The following is an 18,607-nucleotide window of genomic DNA, read 5'->3' as shown; positions in this document are numbered from 1 at the left end:
GTTAAAACTTTTAGTTTATAATCTTAATAGAGTCTTAGGCCATTCAGACGCTCCCCGGGTACGAAGCTTCGTGGCCTGATCGGCAGAACGAGCCGTTTAGTTTTGCTGGACATCAGTTCGAGTCTCGAAAATGAGATTTTTTTAGCATATTTTTCTTTTTTTTTTCTATTTTATTTATTTTAGGTATACATTATTCCAACACTTACTAAGAACTTTTCAAAATGTTAAACTTTTAAAATAAAATTTAATGTCAAAATATTTCTATATTCAAGAGAAATTTTAGGAGTCAAGTTCACGCACATGCGCAGAATTCATTCCTATCCAAAGCATTATGATTTTAGACCAGAATGACACCGTGTTAAAACTTTTAGTTTATAATCTTAATAGAGTCTTAGGCCATTCAGACGCTCCCCGGGTACGAAGCTTCGTGGCCTGATCGGCAGAACGAGCCGTTTAGTTTTGCTGGACATCAGTTCGAGTCTCGAAAATGAGATTTTTTTAGCATATTTTTCTTTTTTTTTCTATTTTATTTATTTTAGGTATACATTATTCCAACACTTACTAAGAACTTTTCAAAATGTTAAACTTTTAAAATAAAATTTAATGTCAAAATATTTCTATATTCAAGAGAAATTTTAGGAGTCAAGTTCACGCACATGCGCAGAATTCATTCCTATCCAAAGCATTATGATTTTAGACCAGAATGACACCGTGTTAAAACTTTTAGTTTATAATCTTAATAGAGTCTTAGGCCATTCAGACGCTCCCCGGGTACGACGCTCCGTGGCCTGATCGGCAGAACGAGCCGTTTAGTTTTGCTGGACATCAGTTCGAGTCTCGAAAATGAGATTTTTTTAGTATATTTTTCTTTTTTTTTCTATTTTATTTATTTTAGGTATACATTATTCCAACACTTACTAAGAACTTTTCAAATTGTTAAACTTTTAAAATAAAATTTAATGTCAAAATATTTCTATATTCAAGAGAAATTTTAGGAGTCAAGTTCACGCACATGCGCAGAATTCATTCCTATCCAAAGCATTATGATTTTAGACCAGAATGACACCGTGTTAAAACTTTTAGTTTATAATCTTAATGAGAGTCTTAGGCCATTCAGACGCTCTCCGGGTACGACGCTTCGTGGCCTGATCGGCAGAACGAGCCGTTTAGTTTTGCTGGACATCAGTTCGAGTCTCGAAAATGAGATTTTTTTAGTATATTTTTCTTTTTTTTTCTATTTTATTTATTTTAGGTATACATTATTCCAACACTTACTAAGAACTTTTCAAAATGTTAAACTTTTAAAATAAAATTTAATGTCAAAATATTTCTATATTCAAGAGAAATTTTAGGAGTCAAGTTCCCGCACATGCGCAGAATTCATTCCTATTCAAATCATTTTGCTTTTAGACCAGATTGACACCGTGTTAAAACTTTTAGTTTATAATCTTAATGAGAGTCTTAGGCCATTCAGACGCTCTCCGGGTACGACGCTTCGTGGCCTGATCGGCAGAACGAGCCGTTTAGTTTTGCTGTACATCAGTTCGAGTCTCGAAAATGAAAATTTTTAAATATATTTTTCTTTCTTTTTTTTTCTTTTATTTATTTTAGGTATATTTATCCATTATTCCAACACTTACTAAGAACTTTTCAAAATGTTATACTTTAAAAATAAAATTTAATGTCAAAATATTTCTATATTCAAGAGAAATTTTATGAGTCAAGTTCACGCACATGCGCAGAATTCATTCCTATCCAAAGCATTATGATTTTAGACCAGAATGACACCGTGTTAAAACTTTTAGTTTATAATCTTAATAGAGTCTTAGGCCATTCAGACCCTCCCCGGGTACGAAGCTTCGTGGCCTGATCGGCAGAACGAGCCGTTTAGTTTTGCTGGACATCAGTTCGAGTCTCGAAAATGAGATTTTTTTAGCATATTTTTCTTTTTTTTTTTCTATTTTATTTATTTTAGGTATACATTATTCCAACACTTACTAAGAACTTTTCAAAATGTTAAACTTTTAAAATAAAATTTAATTTCAAAATATTTCTATATTCAAGAGAAATTTTATGAGTCAAATTCACGCACATGCGCAGAATTCATTCCTATCCAAAGCATTATGATTTTAGACCAGAATGACACCGTGTTAAAACTTTTAGTTTATAATCTTAATAGAGTCTTAGGCCATTCAGACGCTCCCCGGGTACGAAGCTTCGTGGCCTGATCGGCAGAACGAGCCGTTTAGTTTTGCTGGACATCAGTTCGAGTCTCGAAAATGAGATTTTTTTAGTATATTTTTCTTTTTTTTTCTATTTTATTTATTTTAGGTATACATTATTCCAACACTTACTAAGAACTTTTCAAAATGTTAAACTTTTAAAATAAAATTTAATGTCAAAATATTTCTATATTCAAGAGAAATTTTAGTAGTCAAGTTCACGCACATGCGCAGAATTCATTCCTATCCAAAGCATTATGATTTTAGACCAGAATGACACCGTGTTAAAACTTTTAGTTTATAATCTTAATGAGAGTCTTAGGCCATTCAGACGCTCTCCGGGTACGAAGCTTCGTGGCCTGATCAGCAGAACGAGCCGTTTAGTTTTGCTGGACATCAGTTCGAGTCTCGAAAATGAGATTTTTTTAGTATATTTTTCTTTTTTTTTTCTATTTTATTTATTTTAGGTATACATTATTCCAACACCTACTAAGAACTTTTCAAAATGTTAAACTTTTAAAATAAAATTTAATGTCAAAATATTTCTATATTCAAGAGAAATTTTAGGAGTCAAGTTCACGCACATGCGCAGAATTCATTCCTATCCAAAGCATTATGATTTTAGACCAGAATGACACCGTGTTAAAACTTTTAGTTTATAATCTTAATGAGAGTCTTAGGCCATTCAGACGCTCTCCGGGTACGAAGCTTCGTGGCCTGATCAGCAGAACGAGCCGTTTAGTTTTGCTGGACATCAGTTCGAGTCTCGAAAATGAGATTTATTTAGTATATTTTTCTTTTTTTTTCTATTTTATTTATTTTAATTATACATTATTCCAACACTTACTAAAAACTTTTCAAAATGTTAAACTTTTAAAATAAAATTTAATGTCAAAATATTTCTATATTCAAGAGAAATTTTAGGAGTCAAGTTCCCGCACATGCGCAGAATTCATTCCTATTCAAATCATTTTGCTTTTAGACCAGATTGACACCGTGTTAAAACTTTTAGTTTATAATCTTAATGAGAGTCTTAGGCCATTCAGACGCTCTCCGGGTACGACGCTTCGTGGCCTGATCGGCAGAACGAGCCGTTTAGTTTTGCTGTACATCAGTTCGAGTCTCGAAAATGAAAATTTTTAAATATATTTTTCTTTCTTTTTTTTTTCTTTTATTTATTTTAGGTATATTTATCCATTATTCCAACACTTACTAAGAACTTTTCAAAATGTTATACTTTAAAAATAAAATTTAATGTCAAAATATTTCTATATTCAAGAGACATTTTATGAGTCAAGTTCACGCACATGCGCAGAATTCATTCCTATCCAAAGCATTATGATTTTAGACCAGAATGACACCGTGTTAAAACTTTTAGTTTATAATCTTAATAGAGTCTTAGGCCATTCAGACGCTCCCCGGGTACGAAGCTTCGTGGCCTGATCGGCAGAACGAGCCGTTTAGTTTTGCTGGACATCAGTTCGAGTCTCGAAAATGAGATTTTTTTAGCATATTTTTCTTTTTTTTTTCTATTTTATTTATTTTAGGTATACATTATTCCAACACTTACTAAGAACTTTTCAAAATGTTAAACTTTTAAAATAAAATTTAATGTCAAAATATTTCTATATTCAAGAGAAATTTTAGGAGTCAAGTTCACGCACATGCGCAGAATTCATTCCTATCCAAAGCATTATGATTTTAGACCAGAATGACACCGTGTTAAAACTTTTAGTTTATAATCTTAATAGAGTCTTAGGCCATTCAGACGCTCCCCGGGTACGACGCTCCGTGGCCTGATCGGCAGAACGAGCCGTTTAGTTTTGCTGGACATCAGTTCGAGTCTCGAAAATGAGATTTTTTTAGTATATTTTTCTTTTTTTTCTATTTTATTTATTTTAGGTATACATTATTCCAACACTTACTAAGAACTTTTCAAATTGTTAAACTTTTAAAATAAAATTTAATGTCAAAATATTTCTATATTCAAGAGAAATTTTAGGAGTCAAGTTCACGCACATGCGCAGAATTCATTCCTATCCAAAGCATTATGATTTTAGACCAGAATGACACCGTGTTAAAACTTTTAGTTTATAATCTTAATGAGAGTCTTAGGCCATTCAGACGCTCTCCGGGTACGACGCTTCGTGGCCTGATCGGCAGAACGAGCCGTTTAGTTTTGCTGGACATCAGTTCGAGTCTCGAAAATGAGATTTTTTTAGTATATTTTTCTTTTTTTTTCTATTTTATTTATTTTAGGTATACATTATTCCAACACTTACTAAGAACTTTTCAAAATGTTAAACTTTTAAAATAAAATTTAATGTCAAAATATTTCTATATTCAAGAGAAATTTTAGGAGTCAAGTTCCCGCACATGCGCAGAATTCATTCCTATTCAAATCATTTTGCTTTTAGACCAGATTGACACCGTGTTAAAACTTTTAGTTTATAATCTTAATGAGAGTCTTAGGCCATTCAGACGCTCTCCGGGTACGACGCTTCGTGGCCTGATCGGCAGAACGAGCCGTTTAGTTTTGCTGTACATCAGTTCGAGTCTCGAAAATGAAAATTTTTAAATATATTTTTCTTTCTTTTTTTTTTCTTTTATTTATTTTAGGTATATTTATCCATTATTCCAACACTTACTAAGAACTTTTCAAAATGTTAAACTTTTAAAATAAAATTTAATTTCAAAATATTTCTATATTCAAGAGAAATTTTATGAGTCAAATTCACGCACATGCGCAGAATTCATTCCTATCCAAAGCATTATGATTTTAGACCAGAATGACACCGTGTTAAAACTTTTAGTTTATAATCTTAATAGAGTCTTAGGCCATTCAGACGCTCCCCGGGTACGAAGCTTCGTGGCCTGATCGGCAGAACGAGCCGTTTAGTTTTGCTGGACATCAGTTCGAGTCTCGAAAATGAGATTTTTTTAGTATATTTTTCTTTTTTTTTCTATTTTATTTATTTTAGGTATACATTATTCCAACACTTACTAAGAACTTTTCAAAATGTTAAACTTTTAAAATAAAATTTAATGTCAAAATATTTCTATATTCAAGAGAAATTTTAGTAGTCAAGTTCACGCACATGCGCAGAATTCATTCCTATCCAAAGCATTATGATTTTAGACCAGAATGACACCGTGTTAAAACTTTTAGTTTATAATCTTAATGAGAGTCTTAGGCCATTCAGACGCTCTCCGGGTACGAAGCTTCGTGGCCTGATCAGCAGAACGAGCCGTTTAGTTTTGCTGGACATCAGTTCGAGTCTCGAAAATGAGATTTTTTTAGTATATTTTTCTTTTTTTTTTCTATTTTATTTATTTTAGGTATACATTATTCCAACACCTACTAAGAACTTTTCAAAATGTTAAACTTTTAAAATAAAATTTAATGTCAAAATATTTCTATATTCAAGAGAAATTTTAGGAGTCAAGTTCACGCACATGCGCAGAATTCATTCCTATCCAAAGCATTATGATTTTAGACCAGAATGACACCGTGTTAAAACTTTTAGTTTATAATCTTAATGAGAGTCTTAGGCCATTCAGACGCTCTCCGGGTACGAAGCTTCGTGGCCTGATCAGCAGAACGAGCCGTTTAGTTTTGCTGGACATCAGTTCGAGTCTCGAAAATGAGATTTATTTAGTATATTTTTCTTTTTTTTTCTATTTTATTTATTTTAATTATACATTATTCCAACACTTACTAAAAACTTTTCAAAATGTTAAACTTTTAAAATAAAATTTAATGTCAAAATATTTCTATATTCAAGAGAAATTTTAGGAGTCAAGTTCCCGCACATGCGCAGAATTCATTCCTATTCAAATCATTTTGCTTTTAGACCAGATTGACACCGTGTTAAAACTTTTAGTTTATAATCTTAATGAGAGTCTTAGGCCATTCAGACGCTCTCCGGGTACGACGCTTCGTGGCCTGATCGGCAGAACGAGCCGTTTAGTTTTGCTGTACATCAGTTCGAGTCTCGAAAATGAAAATTTTTAAATATATTTTTCTTTCTTTTTTTTTTCTTTTATTTATTTTAGGTATATTTATCCATTATTCCAACACTTACTAAGAACTTTTCAAAATGTTATACTTTAAAAATAAAATTTAATGTCAAAATATTTCTATATTCAAGAGACATTTTATGAGTCAAGTTCACGCACATGCGCAGAATTCATTCCTATCCAAAGCATTATGATTTTAGACCAGAATGACACCGTGTTAAAACTTTTAGTTTATAATCTTAATAGAGTCTTAGGCCATTCAGACGCTCCCCGGGTACGAAGCTTCGTGGCCTGATCGGCAGAACGAGCCGTTTAGTTTTGCTGGACATCGAGTCTCGAAAATGAGATTATTTTAGTATATTTTTCTTTTTTTTTCTATTTTATTTATTTTAGGTATACATTATTCCAACACTTACTAAGAACTTTTCAAAATGTTAAACTTTTAAAATAAAATTTAATGTCAAAATATTTCTATATTCAAGAGAAATTTTAGGAGTCAAGTTCACGCACATGCGCAGAATTCATTCCTATCCAAAGCATTATGATTTTAGACCAGAATGACACCGTGTTAAAACTTTTAGTTTATAATCTTAATGAGAGTCTTAGGCCATTCAGACGCTCTCCGGGTACGACGCTTCGTGGCCTGATCGGCAGAACGAGCCATTTAGTTTTGCTGTACATCAGTTCGAGTCTCGAAAATGAAAATTTTTAAATATATTTTTCTTTTCTTTTTTTTTTTTTCTTTTATTTATTTTAGGTATATTTATCCATTATTCCAACACTTACTAAGAACTTTTCAAAATATTATACTTTAAAAATAAAATTTAATTTCAAAATATTTCTATATTCAAGAGAAATTTTATGAGTCAAGTTCACGCACATGCGCAGAATTCATTCCTATCCAAAGCATTATGATTTTAGACCAGAATGACACCGTGTTAAAACTTTTAGTTTATAATCTTAATAGAGTCTTAGGCCATTCAGACGCTCCCCGGGTACGAAGCTTCGTGGCCTGATCGGAAGAACGAGCCGTTTAGTTTTGCTGGACATCAGTTCGAGTCTCGAAAATGAGATTTTTTTAGCATATTTTTCTTTTTTTTTTTTCTATTTTATTTATTTTAGGTATACATTATTCCAACACTTACTAAGAACTTTTCAAAATGTTAAACTTTTAAAATAAAATTTAATGTCAAAATATTTCTATATTCAAGAGAAATTTTAGGAGTCAAGTTCACACACATGCGCAGAATTCATTCCTATCCAAAGCATTATGATTTTAGACCAGAATGACACCGTGTTAAAACTTTTAGTTTATAATCTTAATAGAGTCTTAGGCCATTCAGACGCTCCCCGGGTACGAAGCTTCGTGGCCTGATCGGCAGAACGAGCCGTTTAGTTTTGCTGGACATCAGTTCGAGTCTCGAAAATGAGATTTTTTTAGTATATTTTTCTTTTTTTTTCTATTTTATTTATTTTAGGTATACATTATTCCAACACTTACTAAGAACTTTTCAAATTGTTAAACTTTTAAAATAAAATTTAATGTCAAAATATTTCTATATTCAAGAGAAATTTTAGGAGTCAAGTTCACGCACATGCGCAGAATTCATTCCTATCCAAAGCATTATGATTTTAGACCAGAATGACACCGTGTTAAAACTTTTAGTTTATAATCTTAATGAGAGTCTTAGGCCATTCAGACGCTCTCCGGGTACGACGCTTCGTGGCCTGATCGGCAGAACGAGCCGTTTAGTTTTGCTGGACATCAGTTCGAGTCTCGAAAATGAGATTTTTTTAGTATATTTTTCTTTTTTTTTCTATTTTATTTATTTTAGGTATACATTATTCCAACACTTACTAAGAACTTTTCAAAATGTTAAACTTTTAAAATAAAATTTAATGTCAAAATATTTCTATATTCAAGAGAAATTTTAGGAGTCAAGTTCCCGCACATGCGCAGAATTCATTCCTATTCAAATCATTTTGCTTTTAGACCAGATTGACACCGTGTTAAAACTTTTAGTTTATAATCTTAATGAGAGTCTTAGGCCATTCAGACGCTCTCCGGGTACGACGCTTCGTGGCCTGATCGGCAGAACGAGCCGTTTAGTTTTGCTGTACATCAGTTCGAGTCTCGAAAATGAAAATTTTTAAATATATTTTTCTTTCTTTTTTTTTCTTTTATTTATTTTAGGTATATTTATCCATTATTCCAACACTTACTAAGAACTTTTCAAAATGTTATACTTTAAAAATAAAATTTAATGTCAAAATATTTCTATATTCAAGAGAAATTTTATGAGTCAAGTTCACGCACATGCGCAGAATTCATTCCTATCCAAAGCATTATGATTTTAGACCAGAATGACACCGTGTTAAAACTTTTAGTTTATAATCTTAATAGAGTCTTAGGCCATTCAGACGCTCCCCGGGTACGAAGCTTCGTGGCCTGATCGGCAGAACGAGCCGTTTAGTTTTGCTGGACATCAGTTCGAGTCTCGAAAATGAGATTTTTTTAGCATATTTTTCTTTTTTTTTCTATTTTATTTATTTTAGGTATACATTATTCCAACACTTACTAAGAACTTTTCAAAATGTTAAACTTTTAAAATAAAATTTAATGTCAAAATATTTCTATATTCAAGAGAAATTTTAGGAGTCAAGTTCACGCACATGCGCAGAATTCATTCCTATCCAAAGCATTATGATTTTAGACCAGAATGACACCGTGTTAAAACTTTTAGTTTATAATCTTAATGAGAGTCTTAGGCCATTCAGACGCTCTCCGGGTACGACGCTTCGTGGCCTGATCGGCAGAACGAGCCGTTTAGTTTTGCTGGACATCAGTTCGAGTCTCGAAAATGAGATTTTTTTAGTATATTTTTCTTTTTTTTTTCTATTTTATTTATTTTAGGTATACATTATTCCAACACTTACTAAGAACTTTTCAAAATGTTAAACTTTTAAAATAAAATTTAATGTCAAAATATTTCTATATTCAAGAGAAATTTTAGGAGTCAAGTTCACGCACATGCGCAGAATTCATTCCTATCCAAAGCATTATGATTTTAGACCAGAATGACACCGTGTTAAAACTTTTAGTTTATAATCTTAATAGAGTCTTAGGCCATTCAGACGCTCCCCGGGTACGAAGCTTCGTGGCCTGATCGGCAGAACGAGCCGTTTAGTTTTGCTGGACATCGAGTCTCGAAAATGAGATTTTTTTAGTATATTTTTCTTTTTTTTTTTCTATTTTATTTATTTTAGGTATACATTATTCCAACACTTACTAAGAACTTTTCAAAATGTTAAACTTTTAAAATAAAATTTAATGTCAAAATATTTCTATATTCAAGAGAAATTTTAGGAGTCAAGTTCACGCACATGCGCAGAATTCATTCCTATCCAAAGCATTATGATTTTAGACCAGAATGACACCGTGTTAAAACTTTTAGTTTATAATCTTAATGAGAGTCTTAGGCCATTCAGACGCTCTCCGGGTACGACGCTTCGTGGCCTGATCGGCAGAACGAGCCGTTTAGTTTTGCTGTACATCAGTTCGAGTCTCGAAAATGAAAATTTTTAAATATATTTTTCTTTTCTTTTTTTTTTCTTTTATTTATTTTAGGTATATTTATCCATTATTCCAACACTTACTAAGAACTTTTCAAAATGTTATACTTTAAAAATAAAATTTAATTTCAAAATATTTCTATATTCAAGAGAAATTATATGAGTCAAGTTCACGCACATGCGCAGAATTCATTCCTATCCAAAGCATTATGATTTTAGACCAGAATGACACCGTGTTAAAACTTTTAATTTATAATCTTAATAGAGTCTTAGGCCATTCAGACGCTCCCCGGGTACGAAGCTTCGTGGCCTGATCGGCAGAACGAGCCGTTTAGTTTTGCTGGACATCAGTTCGAGTCTCGAAAATGAGATTTTTTTAGTATATTTTTCTTTTTTTTTCTATTTTATTTATTTTAGGTATACATTATTCCAACACTTACTAAGAACTTTTCAAAATGTTAAACTTTTAAAATAAAATTTAATGTCAAAATATTTCTATATTCAAGAGAAATTTTAGGAGTCAAGTTCACGCACATGCGCAGAATTCATTCCTATCCAAAGCATTATGATTTTAGACCAGAATGACACCGTGTTAAAACTTTTAGTTTATAATCTTAATAGAGTCTTAGGCCATTCAGACGCTCCCCGGGTACGAAGCTTCGTGGCCTGATCGGCAGAACGAGCCGTTTAGTTTTGCTGGACATGAGTTCGAGTCTCGAAAATGAGATTTTTTTAGTATATTTTTCTTTTTTTTTCTATTTTATTTATTTTAGGTATACATTATTCCAACCCTTACTAAGAACTTTTCAAAATGTTAAACTTTTAAAATAAAATTTAATGTCAAAATATTTCTATATTCAAGAGACATTTTAGGAGTCAAGTTCACGCACATGCGCAGAATTCATTCCTATCCAAAGCATTATGATTTTAGACCAGAATGACACCGTGTTAAAACTTTTAGTTTATAATCTTAATGAGAGTCTTAGGCCATTCAGACGCTCTCCGGGTACGACGCTTCGTGGCCTGATCGGCAGAACGAGCCGTTTAGTTTTGCTGGACATCAGTTCGAGTCTCGAAAATGAGATTTTTTTAGTATATTTTTCTTTTTTTTTTCTATTTTATTTATTTTAGGTATACATTATTCCAACACTTACTAAGAACTTTTCAAAATGTTAAACTTTTAAAATAAAATTTAATGTCAAAATATTTCTATATTCAAGAGAAATTTTAGGAGTCAAGTTCACGCACATGCGCAGAATTCATTCCTATCCAAAGCATTATGATTTTAGACCAGAATGACACCGTGTTAAAACTTTTAGTTTATAATCTTAATAGAGTCTTAGGCCATTCAGACGCTCCCCGGGTACGAAGCTTCGTGGCCTGATCGGCAGAACGAGCCGTTTAGTTTTGCTGGACATCGAGTCTCGAAAATGAGATTTTTTTAGTATATTTTTCTTTTTTTTTTTCTATTTTATTTATTTTAGGTATACATTATTCCAACACTTACTAAGAACTTTTCAAAATGTTAAACTTTTAAAATAAAATTTAATGTCAAAATATTTCTATATTCAAGAGAAATTTTAGGAGTCAAGTTCACGCACATGCGCAGAATTCATTCCTATCCAAAGCATTATGATTTTAGACCAGAATGACACCGTGTTAAAACTTTTAGTTTATAATCTTAATGAGAGTCTTAGGCCATTCAGACGCTCTCCGGGTACGACGCTTCGTGGCCTGATCGGCAGAACGAGCCGTTTAGTTTTGCTGTACATCAGTTCGAGTCTCGAAAATGAAAATTTTTAAATATATTTTTCTTTTCTTTTTTTTTTCTTTTATTTATTTTAGGTATATTTATCCATTATTCCAACACTTACTAAGAACTTTTCAAAATGTTATACTTTAAAAATAAAATTTAATTTCAAAATATTTCTATATTCAAGAGAAATTATATGAGTCAAGTTCACGCACATGCGCAGAATTCATTCCTATCCAAAGCATTATGATTTTAGACCAGAATGACACCGTGTTAAAACTTTTAATTTATAATCTTAATAGAGTCTTAGGCCATTCAGACGCTCCCCGGGTACGAAGCTTCGTGGCCTGATCGGCAGAACGAGCCGTTTAGTTTTGCTGGACATCAGTTCGAGTCTCGAAAATGAGATTTTTTTAGTATATTTTTCTTTTTTTTTCTATTTTATTTATTTTAGGTATACATTATTCCAACACTTACTAAGAACTTTTCAAAATGTTAAACTTTTAAAATAAAATTTAATGTCAAAATATTTCTATATTCAAGAGAAATTTTAGGAGTCAAGTTCACGCACATGCGCAGAATTCATTCCTATCCAAAGCATTATGATTTTAGACCAGAATGACACCGTGTTAAAACTTTTAGTTTATAATCTTAATAGAGTCTTAGGCCATTCAGACGCTCCCCGGGTACGAAGCTTCGTGGCCTGATCGGCAGAACGAGCCGTTTAGTTTTGCTGGACATGAGTTCGAGTCTCGAAAATGAGATTTTTTTAGTATATTTTTCTTTTTTTTTCTATTTTATTTATTTTAGGTATACATTATTCCAACCCTTACTAAGAACTTTTCAAAATGTTAAACTTTTAAAATAAAATTTAATGTCAAAATATTTCTATATTCAAGAGACATTTTAGGAGTCAAGTTCACGCACATGCGCAGAATTCATTCCTATCCAAAGCATTATGATTTTAGACCAGAATGACACCGTGTTAAAACTTTTAGTTTATAATCTTAATGAGAGTCTTAGGCCATTCAGACGCTCTCCGGGTACGACGCTTCGTGGCCTGATCGGCAGAACGAGCCGTTTAGTTTTGCTGTACATCAGTTCGAGTCTCGAAAATGAAAATTTTTAAATATATTTTCTTTTTTTTTGTTTTTTTTTATTTTAGGTATATTTATCCATTATTCCAACACTTACTAAGAACTTTTCAAAATGTTATACTTTAAAAATAAAATTTAATTTCAAAATATTTCTATATTCAAGAGAAATTTTATGAGTCAAGTTCACGCACATGCGCAGAATTCATTCCTATCCAAAGCATTATGATTTTAGACCAGAATGACACCGTGTTAAAACTTTTAGTTTATAATCTTAATAGAGTCTTAGGCCATTCAGACGCTCCCCGGGTACGAAGCTTCGTGGCCTGATCGGCAGAACGAGCCGTTTAGTTTTGCTGGACATCGAGTCTCGAAAATGAGATTATTTTAGTATATTTTTCTTTTTTTTTCTATTTTATTTATTTTAGGTATACATTATTCCAACACTTACTAAGAACTTTTCAAAATGTTAAACTTTTAAAATAAAATTTAATGTCAAAATATTTCTATATTCAAGAGAAATTTTAGGAGTCAAGTTCACGCACATGCGCAGAATTCATTCCTATCCAAAGCATTATGATTTTAGACCAGAATGACACCGTGTTAAAACTTTTAGTTTATAATCTTAATGAGAGTCTTAGGCCATTCAGACGCTCTCCGGGTACGACGCTTCGTGGCCTGATCGGCAGAACGAGCCGTTTAGTTTTGCTGTACATCAGTTCGAGTCTCGAAAATGAAAATTTTTAAATATATTTTTCTTTTCTTTTTTTTTTTTTTCTTTTATTTATTTTAGGTATATTTATCCATTATTCCAACACTTACTAAGAACTTTTCAAAATATTATACTTTAAAAATAAAATTTAATTTCAAAATATTTCTATATTCAAGAGAAATTTTATGAGTCAAGTTCACGCACATGCGCAGAATTCATTCCTATCCAAAGCATTATGATTTTAGACCAGAATGACACCGTGTTAAAACTTTTAGATTATAATCTTAATAGAGTCTTAGGCCATTCAGACGCTCCCCGGGTACGAAGCTTCGTGGCCTGATCGGCAGAAAGAGCCGTTTAGTTTTGCTGGACATCAGTTCGAGTATCGAAAATGAGATTTTTTTAGTATATTTTTCTTTTTTTTTTCTATTTTATTTATTTTAGGTATACATTATTCCAACACTTACTAAGAACTTTTCAAAATGTAAACTTTTAAAATAAAATTTAATGTCAAAATATTTCTATATTCAAGAGAAATTTTAGGAGTCAAGTTCACGCACATGCGCAGAATTCATTCCTATCCAAAGCATTATGATTTTAGACCAGAATGACACCGTGTTAAAACTTTTAGTTTATAATCTTAATAGAGTCTTAGGCCATTCAGACGCTCCCCGGGTACGAAGCTTCGTGGCCTGATCGGCAGAACGAGCCGTTTAGTTTTGCTGGACATCGAGTCTCGAAAATGAGATTTTTTTAGTATATTTTTCTTTTTTTTTTCTATTTTATTTATTTTAGGTATACATTATTCCAACACTTACTAAGAACTTTTCAAAATGTTAAACTTTTAAAATAAAATTTAATGTCAAAATATTTCTATATTCAAGAGAAATTTTAGGAGTCAAGTTAACGCACATGCGCAGAATTCATTCCTATCCAAAGCATTATGATTTTAGACCAGAATGACACCGTGTTAAAACTTTTAGTTTATAATCTTAATGAGAGTCTTAGGCCATTCAGATGCTCTCCGGGTACGAAGCTTCGTAACCTGATCGGCAGAACCAGCCGTTTAGTTTTGCTGGACATCAGTTCGAGTCTCGAAAATGAAAATTTTTAAATATATTTTTCTTTTCTTTTTTTTTCTTTTATTTATTTTAGGTATATTTATCCATTATTCCAACACTTACTAAGAACTTTTCAAAATGTTATACTTTAAAAATAAAATTTAATTTCAAAATATTTCTATATTCAAGAGAAATTTTATGAGTCAAGTTCACGCAAATGCGCAGAATTCATTCCTATCCAAAGCATTATGATTTTAGACCAGAATGACACCGTGTTAAAACTTTTAGTTTATAATCTTAATAGAGTCTTAGGAAATTCAGACGCTCCCCGGGTACGAAGCTTCGTGGCCTGATCGGCAAAATGAGCCGTTTAGTTTTGCTGGACATCAGTTCGAGTCTCGAAAATGAGATTTTTTTAGTATATTTTTCTTTTTTTTTCTATTTTATTTATTTTAGGTATACATTATTCCAACACTTACTAAGAACTTTTCAAAATGTTAAACTTTTAAAATAAAATTTAATGTCAAAATATTTCTATATTCAAGAGAAATTTTAGGAGTCAAGTTCACGCACATGCGCAGAATTCATTCCTATCCAAAGCATTATGATTTTAGACCAGAATGACACCGTGTTAAAACTTTTAGTTTATAATCTTAATGAGAGTCTTAGGCCATTCAGATGCTCTCCGGGTACGAAGCTTCGTAACCTGATCGGCAGAACCAGCCGTTTAGTTTTGCTGGACATCAGTTCGAGTCTCGAAAATGAAAATTTTTAAATATATTTTTCTTTTCTTTTTTTTTTTCTTTTATTTATTTTAGGTATATTTATCCATTATTCCAACACTTACTAAGAACTTTTCAAAATGTTATACTTTAAAAATAAAATTTAATTTCAAAATATTTCTATATTCAAGAGAAATTTTATGAGTCAAGTTCACGCAAATGCGCAGAATTCATTCCTATCCAAAGCATTATGATTTTAGACCAGAATGACACCGTGTTAAAACTTTTAGTTTATAATCTTAATAGAGTCTTAGGCCATTCAGACGCTCCCCGGGTACGAAGCTTCGTGGCCTGATCGGCAAAACGAGCCGTTTAGTTTTGCTGGACATCAGTTCGAGTCTCGAAAATGAGATTTTTTTAGTATATTTTTCTTTTTTTTTTCTATTTTATTTATTTTAGGTATACATTATTCCAACACTTACTAAGAACTTTTCAAAATGCTAAACTTTTAAAATAAAATTTAATGTCAAAATATTTCTATATTCAAGAGAAATTTTAGGAGTCAATTTCACGCACATGCGCAGAATTCATTCCTATCCAAAGCATTATGATTTTAGACCAGAATGACACCGTGTTAAAACTTTTAGTTTATAATCTTAATGAGAGTCTTAGGCCATTCAGACGCTCTCCGGGTACGAAGCTTCGTGGCCTGATGGGCAGAACGAGCCGTTTAGTTTTGCTGGACATCAGTTCGAGTCTCGAAAACGAAGATTTTTAAATATATTTTTCTTTTCTTTTTTTTTTCTTTTATTTATTTTAGGTATATTTATCCATTATTCCAACACTTACTAAGAACTTTTCCAAATGTTATACTTTAAAAATAAAATTTAATTTCAAAATATTTCTATATTCAAGAGAAATTATATGAGTCAAGTTCACGCAAATGCGCAGAATTCATTCCTATCCAAAGCATTATGATTTTAGACCAGAATGACACCGTGTTAAAACTTTTAGTTTATAATCTTAATAGAGTCTTAGGCCATTCAGACGCTCCCCGGGTACGAAGCTTCGTGGCCTGATCGGCAAAACGAGCCGTTTAGTTTTGCTGGACATCAGTTCGAGTCTCGAAAATGAGATTTTTTTAGTATATTTTTCTTTTTTTTTCTATTTTATTTATTTTAGGTATACATTATTCCAACACTTACTAAGAACTTTTCAAAATGTTAAACTTTTAAAATAAAATTTAATGTCAAAATATTTCTATATTCAAGAGAAATTTTAGGAGTCAAGTTCACGCAAATGCGCAGAATTCATTCCTATCCAAAGCATTATGATTTTAGACCAGAATGACACCGTGTTAAAACTTTTAGTTTATAATCTTAATAGAGTCTTAGGCCATTCAGACGCTCCCCGGGTACGAAGCTTCGTGGCCTGATCGGCAAAACGAGCCGTTTAGTTTTGCTGGACATCAGTTCGAGTCTCGAAAATGAGATTTTTTTAGTATATTTTTCTTTTTTTTTTCTATTTTATTTATTTTAGGTATACATTATTCCAACACTTACTAAGAACTTTTCAAAATGTTAAACTTTTAAAATAAAATTTAATGTCAAAATATTTCTATATTCAAGAGAAATTTTAGGAGTCAATTTCACGCACATGCGCAGAATTCATTCCTATCCAAAGCATTATGATTTTAGACCAGAATGACACCGTGTTAAAACTTTTAGTTTATAATCTTAATGAGAGTCTTAGGCCATTCAGACGCTCTCCGGGTACGAAGCTTCGTGGCCTGATTGGCAGAACGAGCCGTTTAGTTTTGCTGGACATCAGTTCGAGTCTCGAAAACGAAGATTTTTAAATATATTTTTCTTTTCTTTTTTTTTCTTTTATTTATTTTAGGTATATTTATCCATTATTCCAACACTTACTAAGAACTTTTCCAAATGTTATACTTTAAAAATAAAATTTAATTTCAAAATATTTCTATATTCAAGAGAAATTATATGAGTCAAGTTCACGCACATGCTCAGAATTCATTCCTATCCAAATCATTATGATTTTAGACCAGACCCAAGCAGCAAGAGAAGTCGCTAAACGATTGGCCAAGCATCGCAGCCATCTGATATACGCCGCCCGTATTTTGCCAATGTCATCTTTGCATTGGCGCGACATCGGATTTTGACCATATTTTTTTCTGTCGCCTCTGAAGATCGCTTTTTCATCGGGGCGAACTCCTACGGCGACTTAGTGAAAAAGACCGGCTCAAAGCAATCGGCCCATAGTCGCCTCGATGTCGGGAAAGTTGCTTTTCCTAGGTGGCGCTGTGCGAACATATTTTAGAAATTTCCCATGAATCACCTGGCGTGTATTGGATTTTGAAATTCAACCAGCAACGCATACTGTCATTTCAAGAAACTTGGTAAGTGTAAAGTTTTTATTATTATATATTTGTAAATAATATATTATTTATTCTAAATAGTGAATAAAAAAGATTATTTTTGTTGAAGCCGTTCGAACTCGTTGCTTAACATGGAGTTTCACGTGATATTATTAGCGTTAGGCGTAAGCTACGATTATCATTTCTTTTCTTGTTTGTATTCTTTTCAAGTGATTTTATTTCCTATCTTTTTGTGTGTGTGTGTGTCTGTTCTTAAATTATTGCAGATATTTTTCCATTTCATTTACAATGCCTTTCCTTTTGTTAACAACAATTTCTAATGAAAAAAGTTAAAAAAAAATATTAAATTACGTTCTTATGTTTTGGTTTTGCAATAACATTTGTGTTATTATTTTTATTTCGACATAAAGCTAAAAAAATAGATTAGCAGAATATATTTATTGTAAATTTCAAAAAAAAAAAATCTTTAAAACTTGCAATTATGTAGTTATATTTGAATACTCTTATGTGAATAGTTTATAATTATTTCACCTTTCACAAAATAGTAACATAAATTTTACACCCATTAGTTTATATTATTTTTCTCTATTGTCCTAAACATTATTATAATATTTGCCTATATAGTTTTATCAGATTGAAAATATTATCAAGCTTATGAAGTTCTATATATCTATTTTACTCCTTAATTACATATCTCCAATTGTCAACAAATATTTTATTTGTACTTTTAAAAGAAGTGAAAGCTCAATCATTATTCTAATTAAGGAATATGTTTTTTAGGTTCATCAAATCGGCAAAAAGAAGAGTGAACTTGAAGAAAAGTATATGTATAATTCTTTATATGTATTACCAGCAAAATATGAAATCCAGTATTCTATAGAATGCCCAAGCATTGTATATAATGCCTAAAACAAGCCAGTAATGTATGAAACAATTTGTATTTCATACATTTTCTAAGCATTCTATAGAATGCCAAATGACAACCTGGCAAAGTATGAAATACATCTCTCATTCAATGAAATAAAAATTTTGTGCAACCTTTGTTTCAAAAC

The sequence above is a fragment of the Argiope bruennichi genome, chromosome 7 (assembly GCF_947563725.1).
Source record: "Argiope bruennichi chromosome 7, qqArgBrue1.1, whole genome shotgun sequence".
Lineage (NCBI taxonomy): Eukaryota > Metazoa > Arthropoda > Arachnida > Araneae > Araneidae > Argiope > Argiope bruennichi.
This window is presented reverse-complemented; position numbering follows the sequence as displayed.